Here is a 12,545-nt window from a genome sequence, read left to right as displayed (position 1 = left end):
GATCCCTCAACTTGCAATGCTGACCTTTGTATGAGAGGCGTATTCTGGGATCAGCATGGGCTGCCCAGCAGGGAGAAACACAATGGGAAAAAAAAATGGAATGTGATTCAAAGTAAAGCTTTTGCCTTCCTTTGCGATAGTTGATGTTATTTAGATTTTTAAGAGGGGGGTGCAAAAAATCAGTTTTGCAATCAAGACCTCCCTGTAACTGTTATGCTTTTGTGATGCAAATCGATCTCATAATTCACAGATCATAGGAAATGCTACATTTATACAGCAGACTACTAAAGAGCGACCAGTCACTGATGAGTTCTTTTAATATCAGTGTTTTGACAGTGGAACAGTCTTGTTGAGTCTACTAACACCTTCAACCATAGTGGAAAGCAATCAAGTCAGAATGAGAACTCAAATTCTCATCATAGGAGACAGCATACTGTACCTAAGAGATTAAGATACTCATTCAGTCAAGTAAAGGTCAAGTACCACTGAGATGAGAAAAAAGTACTGCACATTGTGCTTGTATTATGTTTAAATTATAAACCAAGGCCTTGGTCAAAAAAAGTATTCTAGTATTCTCAAGAACGAACATAATAGTACTGAGGATTTAGATTGTTTCATTTATCTTTTGACAAAATAAAAATATCATACTGCGCTTACTTGAAGTCAAGAAATTTGGTGTAGAGATAGTTATTTAGAGGTACTATTTTATCTCTGCCAGCATTAGCAATATACGTGAAAAAGCCAATCAATTCTGTCACGGACCAGGATGGTGGTTAAGAAACGGAAAACAGCTCTGCTGGCAGGTTCACTATTCATTTCTGACACCTGGCTGCTACAATATTGAGCACTTAAATTCATGGAAGACGATAGCCTGAAAATAAAGCATTATGCTTTTATCCACAGAACCCCTTTCTCAGTCTCTTCACAGCTGATTTGTGCAATATTTTAATTTTGTAGTAAAGGATTTGTTTCATAAAGTTTTCTTATTTATGCTTGGTTATACATGGATAGCCATTTATTCTTCATGTTTGTAAAACCTGTGTGAAGTCTACCTAGAAGCCTTTTGCATCTGTTACAAGACCAGCTTGTTTCGGTTTTCCTTTGTATTTGATGGGTAACTTACTCTACAAATGGCAAGTGGTTTTTGCTTGCATATTGTTTGTAGCAAAGGCTGACATTTTACTCATTTTTTTTGGCACCGCCACTTGCCAGTCTACAGTTGGCAAGAAAAGACAACAAACCCCCCCAGTTTTCTTGCAAATGCAAGAATGCTATATATAATATTTCAAAACTGGTCAGCTCCGGTGCCACAGTGAAATAGCTTGATATTAAGAACTGTACAATATTCACATCTCCGTTTAACCTTGACTGGCTTCTGGATGCTGAGCACTGAAAAATCAAAGCTCGTTTGTTTAAATGCTTTCATATTATTCTGTGTACCTACCTGATGCAGGATTTGGGAAAAAAAATGCATGATTTCAAGCCAAAATCTCATTGGAATTAAAGTAATTTGAGTAATGGCCAAGACATTCAAAGAGACCTAGAGGATTTCTGATTTCTCCTGCTTGAGAAAGACAGACTTGACATGGTCTAGAAGTATTAATTAGCTAGTCTAATTAAGGTTTTATAGAAATTTACAAATAAATTGCTATCATCTTTTGCATGAAACATTCTTTGTTATACTCTGTTGTGCCTACTTGTTAAAAGGCCACCCACGGTGGCGGTATAGAAGGATTTTACTACTCAGGCATAGGCTGAAGTGCATGAAATGTGGCAGATGAGCAGTTGCTGTGAGGTCTGGGCACAGGGCTCTTGGTGCAGAACCGCACGGGCACGCTCTGCGGAGCAAAGGGCCCGGCTCTGTCGGCAGGTCCCCACAACACTTACATTGGAGGCGTTCTAGAAAGCTGTAACTCACTGTGCTTTGGGTGAAAATAAAACCTATGGGGAAAAAGACTTTCAGGGACGTTTTTAATACAAATTTAGAGAAATATTTGACTCTGGAGTTCTAAATGAGCAGTCGCTTTAGCTGGACCAACACACTGACTCCATGTGATTGCATTTTTTCTAACGGAAAAGTTTGGAATGTCTTTCTGTGGTAGAGGAGAGCTGTACTCAATACAAAATGTTTTAATGTCTGGGTAAATAAAATGGGATGTGCAGAAGGTCCACATCTACGGTTGTTAAAAACTCTTGTGAAGTCCCTGTCTTATCCATTCCATGTGTGGGAGGAGAGAATTAGAAGGAAAGAAAAGGAAAAAAAGACAACTACATTAGCTGTTTTACAGAGATTACTAGAATGTTGTAACTGCATACAATTGTCTGTAACTAGATAGAAAAACATGTGCCAGTGGAGATGTAACATGAAGTTACTTCAGACAGCCGTTACTTTCTACCAGAACAGGCTGTGCTCGATTATGTAAAATCAGAATCATGTGAAAGCATTTTTTTTTTAATATTTTAAGGCTATAAATTCGCTCTCACAATTTATTGAGATGAACTCTATATTTGTACACAGTACTAGTTATTGCAGGAGAAAGTGCTTTGAAGAAACTTACAAGAACTAGATTTATTTTCCTTAATTCCGTGCTAATTCTGTGCAATTATACTTCAAGTAGGGGCTGCACAGGACCAGTGCCATTTAGTACAGTGGTATGGTTGAGATCCAGATGTTCAGCCATGGCTGGGGAAGCCAGCAAAGCGTCTGTGGTGAGACAATGGCTCAGCAGACTGAGTAATTTCTGGAGATGTTTTGAGATGATTTGTAAGAGTGGTCTTGTCTAGCTTCCTTGCCTCAGCTTGACATAATGTCTCTGACCTAGAGAGACTGGTGACATCTGTAAGCCTGGACTTGGCACAGCTGATCGGGACAGGCTGCAGACATTCTGAACCAGTGCAATTCATTCTTCATAAACGCTGAGTTCAGTTTTGAGAGAAAGTGTAGGAAAACTTGTTTGCTCTATAAAAACATCATCTCAGCAACGCGCCATGTAGATTTACAATGACTTTTTCTTCTAGTAGGTTGGCATATTGATCGTTGGTCACTACATTGTACAGTAACCCATCATCAGTGAACTGCAAACTGGCATTTCTCTTTCAGAACAAATTACAGTGAAATCCTAGCTCATTAATTTGAGTTTCCCTATTGATTTCTGTAGCACTTGGACTTCTTATAGTATGAAAAAGTTTCAGAGGCCAGAGCAGCTACATGCTAATTACTTCGTGATACCTACACATTTATAGAAACAATGTGTCATTAATATAATTTCATTTTTTGGATAATTGAGGGCATTTTCTGAGAAGGAAAATGAGTAAGTAGATAAAAAGCCGGATAAATTCAAATAAGTGCACAAGACAAGAAATGCATCTGTCACTGATGCTAAACTTATAAAATATTAAACAATAATTTGAGGAATAAGGAATGAGATCATCAGATCTTTAACACAGGAAGAATGAATGACAATGAAAAGAGGAACAGCTGAAGAGTAATGTAAACTATGCTTATGGAATACGTTGGGGTTAAAAATCATGTGGGGCGTATTTTTTCCATTGTGCCCACACAGAGCTTTCAGTAACCTGGAGTCAGCCCTCAACTCAAGGTAAATTATGTTGTCTCTCGAAATGAAGACAACAAAATGTAGAAAGAAACTGTGAGTCTTTAAGAAACACAAGTGTGAAGGTGATGTAGGCAAGTATTTTTAATGCAGATGAGGGAAAAGAAAATGTTAAAAGCTAAAAACATGAGTATTCATGATGAAGTTAAATGTAGTACAAGCAAAGCAGAAGGCATTTCAGAGTTTCACATCTGTCTTTTAAAACAAACGTTGTTCCTGTAAAGCCCAGGTCAATCTAAAGGAATAAAAATAGAAGAGAACATTTGGCTCAAGTGCTTTTCAGCTGCACGCAGACAGACAATGAATAGTACAGTATCATTTTCAAAGATAAACCTGTTTCTCAAAGAAAGTTACAGATGTCTACATTATTAAATTGCCTTTTATGGAAACTTTTAGAAAGGTTCTTAAAGCTCGTTGTGCACCAGCTATCTCATTTTGGAACTGACGGGGTTTACACATCCAAATTTGCTGAACATTGTACAAGATAATATTATTTATAGAGTTTCCAGTAAGGGGAAGAAAGAATTTCTGAAGCATTCAAATCAAGTCCACACTCCATTATCTGCAATGAAAACAGATCAGAAGAAGCTCTCTCTCCCAGACCGGGGAAGAATTTAATCCCACTGCTGCTGAGGCTTGCTGTGCCACCGGTGTGTGTGTGCCACCTGTGTGCCACCCGTGTGTGTGTGTGTGTGCCACCCGTGTGTGTGTGTGCCACCTGTGTGTGTGCCACCTGTGTGCCACCCGTGTGTGTGTGTGCCACCGGTGTGTGTGTGTGCCACCTGTGTGTGTGCCAGCCGTGTATGTGCCAGCTGTGAGCGGCTGTCCCGGGGCTGCTCGGTGTGCACACTGTGCAAACACATGGAGCCAGCTCCGGTGCTGCCCCAGTGAGACGCTCTGGAAGCAGAGGAGCGGGCAGGGCACTGCAGGAATGCTCAAACTGGCTTCACTTCAGCACATCCCCACACAAGTTGTGTCCTATCTGGCGTCTCCGGAGGAGGCATTCTGGCAGCACTGCAGAGCTGTATCACCTTGCTGGACCTGGGCAGGCCAGGTCTAGATCCATTTTTTTTCTCTGTTCATGGTACGCATAACCCAGGCACTTAGATCCAAAACCATGCTGCACACAATGCATGCACAATTCTTTCTTATTTACAGGAATTTTTAGGAAGTGACTTCAGGGGTATTGTCTAAAGAAAGTATTTAATTGCTCTGAAAAAAAGGAGGAACTTATTAATTCATCATTGAAGTACGCTTCAGAACTTGCATAAAGAACAAAGTCCCATTCTACATAAACAGAAAGGGGAACTCCGTCAGGAAGCAATACCTGAGAATAACCACTGGACAACTGTTGCACGTCTAAGTAGCTGGAGTCTTGTCTCATAGAAGGTTTAGCACCATTGTTGCAATGTGTTAGACTTCAGCAACAAGCAGAACAGGCCTAGGAAGATAAGGCATAATACTTTTCTCCAGCTCTTTTCAGTGAGGCATATGAAAAATAAAACATTACAAAAACTTAATATATACCTAGCACCAAAATTTTGTTAAGTCAATTTCAATAGTATTTTTGTTAGCTTATCATTTGCTGGCAGCACAAGGCACACATAGATAATACCACCTGTCTTTTTGTACATTACAATATTTCTAATTGCTGTTAAAAATTGTGGTAGGAAAAGGAGAGTTTGTATTCAGTTGACCTTGTCTTTTGAGCCCTTCAGCTTCAGCTAAACCTAAAGGTAGGAGGAGAGCCATGACGCATGGCAGCAAACATCACTGCTGACCTCAAATTTCAGGGAGAGAAGCATTTTGGTAAAGGAGAAAGACAGCAGTTAGGATCACCACTGAGTGAAAAGATACATTATGAATTGAACTATATTGCCAGGGAGTCCATGCAAGGGAGTGATAGATTTGCAGGTTGCAGAACTGCTTGGTTTGGCAGAACTGCCTTTTTTTTAAATTTTTTTTGTCACAGAATATTCTTGGTACACATCTGCTGGGCACGTCTGCTGCCTCCAGTCACTGCACTGATGGGACCTCATCTACCTGCAATAAATCAGCAGATACCCTGTATTGGAAAAAAAAAGGGGGAGGAGAAATAGTTTTCTTAATGACATCCTTTTTAGATGGATGTAAATTGGCTACATCACAATTTAGATTAGGCTACACTGGCACCAGTGTTTTCTACAAATAAACCTTAATTACGCAGATTTTAATTTTGCTGTACATAGAAACATTAAACAGTCAAAAAGAGCATGGCTAGCAGGTCAAGGGAGGTGATTCTGCCCCTCCAGTCCTGGAGTCCTGTGTCCAGCTCTGGAGCCCCCAGGACAGGCATGGACCTGTTGGAGAGGGGCCAGAGGAGCCACCAAAATGATCAGAGGGCTGGAACAGCTGGTATGAGGAAAGGCTGAGAGAGTTGGAGAGTTCAGCCAGAGAAGAGGAGGCTCTGGGGAAACCTTATTGTGGCCTTTCAATACTTAAAAGAAGCCTAAGAATAGTTAACTTTTAAGAAGTTCATGAAATCAACTTGACTCTACAGCACCTCATGATATGCCCACCTGCTTTTAACAATAGAGAAAGAAATGCAGATTTCCACTCAGGTGTGCAAGCGCCCCTGGAGCGCTGGGGTGAGTGCGGTGAGCTCCAGCGGCGTGTGTGCCAGACGCAGACCGTGCAGCCAGGGGCTGCTTCTGCATCAGACACCGCTGCACCGCATCCAGTGACAAGCCTGCAACTTTCCGATAGCTGCCATTTTTTCATAGAAAATATCTATTCACATGAATAGAATATCCAGTTTCCTTAGTGATATTCCGTTGTGTTGGTTGGGTTTTTTTTTTCTACTAAGAACTCATCAGAAGAAAGCCCCTTTTTGTTTTAGCTGCTTTTTCAAATTAGTTCATGACTCCACATAGACTTATTTCATCTGCAGATGACAAAAGCTTTCTTCATCACATGAATGTAATTTTCTGTTAATGAGAACTCTTGAGATTTCTAACATGAGCAGTGAATTTACAAAAATGGTTTCTTTTTTTTTCAAGATTTATTTAATTAAATACTGCTAAATTAGGTCAGGCATGAAAGTTTCAGGGTCATATCTCTAGAAAGAACTTAACTGTTATAATTCACTAGTAATAATGTATTTTAGTAACATTCAGGTTAAATCTCTAAGAATCCCTGTTTGCCTCTATTTAAAAGTACTGTAGTATAAATGAAATACTGGTCCTGTGTTTCAGATAAAGCTAAAAGTGAGTCCTGTAACTAAACTATGCTGGATGTGATTTAAAGAAAAGTTTCACTACACAACTTATAGAGCTATTAATAAAATTATTTTAAAAAATAATGAGATTTATGTTGCTTCTTAATATTATTGATTTTATTAGTGCTAAGAGTAGGTCATATTGGAACAATATATTTTCTAGTTTCATTACTGAGAATGGCCTTTTTCTGTCTTTGAATACTCAATGTTCCAAAAAGAGAAGGAAAAATATTTTGGTTTGGTTGGGAGTGGTTTTTTTGTTTGTTTGTTTTTCCAAAATGCTACTTTCTTATCACAGTTTTACTTTTCATTTAGAGTCCTGAAGAGTTTATGTGGTGTATCTCGCCATAATCTCTCTCACTATTGCACGTACCTTGCAAAAATCATTCGACAAACTTATTTTTCTTCTAAAGAAATAATAAAAGTCCATCATTATTTGCCCATTAGGCTATGAAGATTTCAGTGCAAATGAACTGTTATATAGCAGCTTTGTGATCATAGTCACTGTTCATGCTAAATGCAAAAATTGTGTTTTAAGAAAAGAACACTCATTTCCAATACATAACAAGTGCTAGATTGATTTTCCTCTGGTGGGATAATATTTAAAATAGGGTTTACAAGGTTTCATTGACCAGCTGGCATTTTCTTTGCCGTGCATAGGGGTTTTTCCTCTGTCTTCAAATGTAACAGAGGTGATTTTAATTAGTATTGCATTAGTATTAGTAATTTAATCTCTATGAGATAATTGCAGGACGGCTCTTAGGATGACTGATAAGAATTCAGGTGTAAAACTAGTACTACTGGAGCCGAGATGGTTCGACTCTGCTGAAGTTTGAGTCTGAGCTATCAAATTCCTTCCTGAAGAAGTAGAGACTACTAGAAAAATCAAGATTTTTCTGCTGCTAGAAAATTACGGCAAATAATTTAAAAAGCAAAGGGAAGTGCCCTCCTTAGGTCATTTCTGTTTCATATAACTTTTAAAACTCTAGATTAATTTAAGACTTTTTTATTTCAGGATGCAGAAGACTTGGTGATGGGGGAAGGCACGTGAAAGAGAAACTGAGCATCAAAAGGCAAAGGTCAGATAGAATGAATCATTAGACTTACTAAGAATGCTGAACTCCCTTATGCAGGTTGTTCCTCTCAAATAAAGTCCTCCTTCAATTTGATTTTGTGGTGCTGAAGTGGTAGGCTAGACTCTAGACTAGAGACCAGTAGCATCAGGAAATCCCGCTGGTAACCTTTGAAGGTTATTGACTTGCAGTGTCCTACTTACGAATATGTGGAGAATATATGTCTGATCTTTCTTATCTAAACTCCTATGTAACAACTCTGTGCTGCAGCATTATTCAAGGCTAGTAGCTGGTATTGGATTTTGTAAAATCCAGTTTTAAAACCTGCAAGTTTAGTGCCAGAGATTCAGGTCGCTGTTCTTTAGGTCTGTACTTGTATTCATCAAAGAAAATTCGAGCAGATGCTGATCCGAAACAGGAAACCTCTTACTACAGCTTTCAACTCATTAAAGGTTTCCCAGTTGGCAATATGGGAAGAAAAGCTCTTGTAAATGGATTGGGGTAGGGGAAAAGAAACACAAGGAGAAAATAGTTACACAAATTAATGAAGAGTGGATGAAATTAATAAATTTTAAAATAGTTGACATGTGGAATAAACTTACTTAAGAAAACATGCAGGCTTCAAGATCAGAGTATAATGTAGAACCTGTAAAACAGCTACTGAAATAATACAAATAAGGGAATGCTTGAGAAATTTTAATATTCAATGTATTGTCAACATTTGTGCTTATTTTAAGACACTAAAAAAAAAATCAAGTTCCTGAACTTCTGAGAATTAGTTTTGTAAAGGCATAAACATAGTTCCATGAAATCTCTGAAAAATAGATGTAGAGAGAAAATGAAAGCAGTGTGTGTCAAAGAGATTGTTACTTCTCTTGTAGTTTCCTACTAAGAACTAGGCGAAAGACAGCACACTTAATCAGTTAACTCTCTATTATGCCAGGGGTTTCAGCTGAACAATTCGATGATTTTTTTCTTTGCTAAATTAGAACAGCATTATTTCCACAACTGTCTGCTACTTACACAAAGGGAGAAAGTACTGTCAACCATTGGAAGTTTTAAATTGTGGTTTACAAGGAAGTTACCCAGAGTGCTTGGTTGGGAAGCTTTTCACATCTTTGTTCCCCAATCTCCTGTGTTTGTTATTCATCGTATTTCTACTCATTCTTCTTTACTAGTTATCATCTAATAGTCTAGTTTGTGGACTTCATGTCATCAGGAAAGAACATTTGTTATTTTGGCTCCTTCTTTCTGTTTTTGTGTTTTTCTTCCTTTGTTTTCATCCTTGAAGGTCTTACCAGAAAATGCTTTAAGTATGTTCAGGTCAACAACAGGAAGAGAATACCCTTATATGATTAGTTTTGGCTGAGTGATGAGTAAATGACCATAAAAGGATCAGAAGTGGTCTGCATGCCATTCCATAATTATTGAAGTAGAGCTGAAGTTCTGTGTTGATAATTCTAACTACCTGGATTAAATGACAGAAATTAAATATATTTTAAGAAACTTGTAAGACTTGGAAAAAAAACGCTTGTAAACCGCAAAGATAGGTCCAGTGGTGATTAATGCAGCTTTGTGTTTGTGAATGGATAAATAATTCACTATTCAGTGAAATAAGTGGTCTGACTGAATATTCATAGGTATACTGTTACATGCAAATTAAGGGAATATAAATTGATCCTTGGGGTAATGTTACCAATATGGCTATCTTAAATAGTGTCTACATGAGGGGATGGATTTGTGAGGAAAAGAGTAAGGTCAGGTGCAGCTGTGGAAAAGGCAGTCAAAACCTCTGAGAGGGTTAGTGAAACAGAATTTGAACATTCTGACATCCTGATGAGAAGGAAGGATCTTGTTCATCTGTTTGTTGGCATTTCTTTAAAAATCTCACAGTTGCCTGAAAATGTGGTTGTTAATGGTATCTGAATATGATGATGACAATAAATCAATACATCAACAGTTCAGGAAGCTCAGATGCGTCGGAATTGGTTGATTACTGAAATATAACCTGTTAAAATGTCAGAAAGAAGCCACGTTATGTACATCCTTTGACTCTTCAGGAACTTCCTTATGTTGGGTATTTTCATCATCATTTTGCACAGAGAAATGTCATTTTTTTTCTTTTGTCCCTTAATGCAATCATATGAATAGAAAGATGGCATATCTACACAGTTTGTATGGTTTGCTTCTCAAGGTCCTAATTAATTTGTTTGGAAAGGTCTATATACAATAGATACTGAATGACATAAGACACATTACCAACCAGGCAACCGTTGCTTTTGACTTGATAGAACAATTGGGCAATGGGGGAAGCTGGTGGTTTTTTACACCTGTGAAAATCCCAGATCACTCCTGGGTGACCCAAAGAGGACAGTACACAGAAGATTTCATATTCCAGATCTTTTTAAACCTGCCTGAGCAGGTTTTAGAGTGCAATGTAATGCAGCACCTGCTGTGAACTGCATGAGAAGTAAGAGCGGGAGGGTAAAGCCTCTTGCTTTCTTCAGTATCTCCTTTTTATGACATATTTCTTGCTCTGTAACAAGCATTTACATTTTGGGAAGCCAGAAGTCAAGTCATTTTCTATAAACACATACTGGGAAGGAGGTGTGAACTCCTCTGACATCATTCTGATCCTATTTGAATGTCAGTGGCTAAAAGTTCACTGCTACCGTTCTGAATCATTTAAGGAAAACTGAAGTCGAAGAGAAGCAGCAGACAGAAAGGGTCAAAGGGGAGAAAAGCTGGAGGGAGAATGAGGGGAAGCAATAGAGAGCTCTCAAGTAAAGCATGGTCAATGGAAGACTCCGCAAGAAATGGGGAGGTGGCAAGGTGGTAATGACTGACATTCTCACTTATCAATGAAATGTGGAGGTTATCCTTCTATTCCTGTCTGTTCATATAGGTCACCTCCTATGCTGGTCAGCCTTCTCTGTGAGTAGGATAGAGAAGTTTTTGCCTCCCCAGAAAGTAGCAAAGTTTTCTATTGAGGAGAATCTTTAAATAGTGTATTTTAAAAATAAATATTATATACATATGCATATATATACATATATATTATATGTATATGTCTATAGAATCATAGAGCCATTTAGCTTGGAAAAGACCCTTAAGGTCATTGAGTCCAACCATTACCCCAGCACTGCCGAGTCCACCACTAAACTATGGCCCTAAGCACCACATCTACACGTCTTTGAGTACTTCCAGGGATGGTGACTCCAGCACTTCCCTGGGCAGCCTGTTCCAGTCCCTGACAACCCTTTCTGTGAAGAAGTTTTTCCTAATTTCCAATCTAAACCTCCCCTGGCACAACTTGAGGCCATTTCCTCTCATCCTGTCACTTGCTACTTGAGGGAAGAGACCAACCCCCTCCATGCTACAACCTCCTTTCAGGTAGTTGTAGACAGCGATGAGGTCTCCTCTCAGCCTCCTTTTCTCCAGGCTGAACAGCCCCAGTTCCCTCAACTGCTCCTCATAAGATTTACATATATATGTATACTTATATATAGTATACATATGTACATGTTCTGTTTTGTACTGATATATGCATATATAGACACATATATACATGGATGTATATATGTATTTTTATAGATATAAAAAATCCCCAGATATTCTTACTTTTATTAACTGGTGCCCTTTTATAGTGCTGAGTTGTTGCCTGGACTATTGCCTTGTTCCAGGGCCTATTTTTTAAGACAATGTCTAGATAACAAATAACAGGTAGCAACTTCTATGTATGTATGCTGGCAGGTTTAGGGTAAAGAAAAGTTTGTGCTTTGTAAATTTATCCTGAAAACAATACCAAAAAAAGTCTAAAACATATTGCTGGAATTCACAGGCTAATTACATACTATTTAATGTTACAATACATGAGTATATATTTAGTGCGATCAATATTTATAGTATGTTCTTTATGATTCATATGTTCTTATAGTAGCAATTTCTAATACTACAGAGGTGATACATTTTACAAGCTTGAAAGAGACCATGATTTCTGCAAACTAACAAAATAATGTCCATTTAAAAGAAATAGTCTATTGCGTGTTTTATAACAAAGGAGGACCCCTATGGTGGGTAAATAATTTTTCTACATCCAATTCCAAGGTAGTATGTAGCTCTGAGAGTGCCTGCTGAGTGTAACACTGCCAGTTCCTGGGCGTCAGAATTATTTTTTTCAGGTAAATTAGCAGGGAAGTGAAAAAATAACTTAAATTTCTATGTCCTCTGTTTGGTACTAAGCATAACAATTTGGTTTACCATGGGTTTTATGACTCCACCTAATAATGAGCAAAACTGAATGCTCGAACAGCTGTTAAGCAGAAAGGTCTTCCAAAGCCCTTCCAGAGAGCTCCCTCTAGTTGTTGGATACGCACTGAACTGTGTTTTAATCTACAGTGGAGGCTAATTGGCTAACTGGAAACAAGAAAAAACCCATCATGTCTCAAAGGCTTTTAGTCCACAGAGTCATAATGCTCAACGGAGTGGTAAATGAGTTAGGTGATTTTATAACTTTCCATATTTCAAAGGGGAATGGAGTTCTTTGCTTGATTGGAGAGACGAGACGAGACCTCTCAAGATGAAAAAGGAGGTCCCAGAAGA

The 12,545-nt window shown here is 38.4% G+C and overlaps 1 protein-coding gene across 5 annotated transcripts in view; it reads left to right on the top strand.

Annotated features, from left to right (window-relative positions):
* B3GALT1 (beta-1,3-galactosyltransferase 1) overlaps nucleotides 1–12,545 on the top strand; it is a 194,315-nt gene that overhangs the window by 33,743 nt on the left and 148,027 nt on the right. For 3 of the 5 annotated variants that reach the window (XR_014184496.1, XR_014184497.1, XM_082057159.1), the window contains exon 2: nucleotides 7,886–7,949. The exons of the other annotated variants lie outside the window; for them this stretch is intronic. The gene's annotated coding sequence lies outside the window, so the exon portion shown is untranslated. The remainder of the gene's footprint in view (nucleotides 1–7,885; nucleotides 7,950–12,545) is intronic. 5 annotated transcript variants of the gene reach the window in all.

This window comes from Streptopelia decaocto, assembly GCF_964273445.1.
Source record: "Streptopelia decaocto genome assembly, chromosome: 6".
Taxonomy (NCBI): Eukaryota; Metazoa; Chordata; class Aves; order Columbiformes; family Columbidae; genus Streptopelia; species Streptopelia decaocto.
This window is presented reverse-complemented; position numbering and strand designations above follow the sequence as displayed.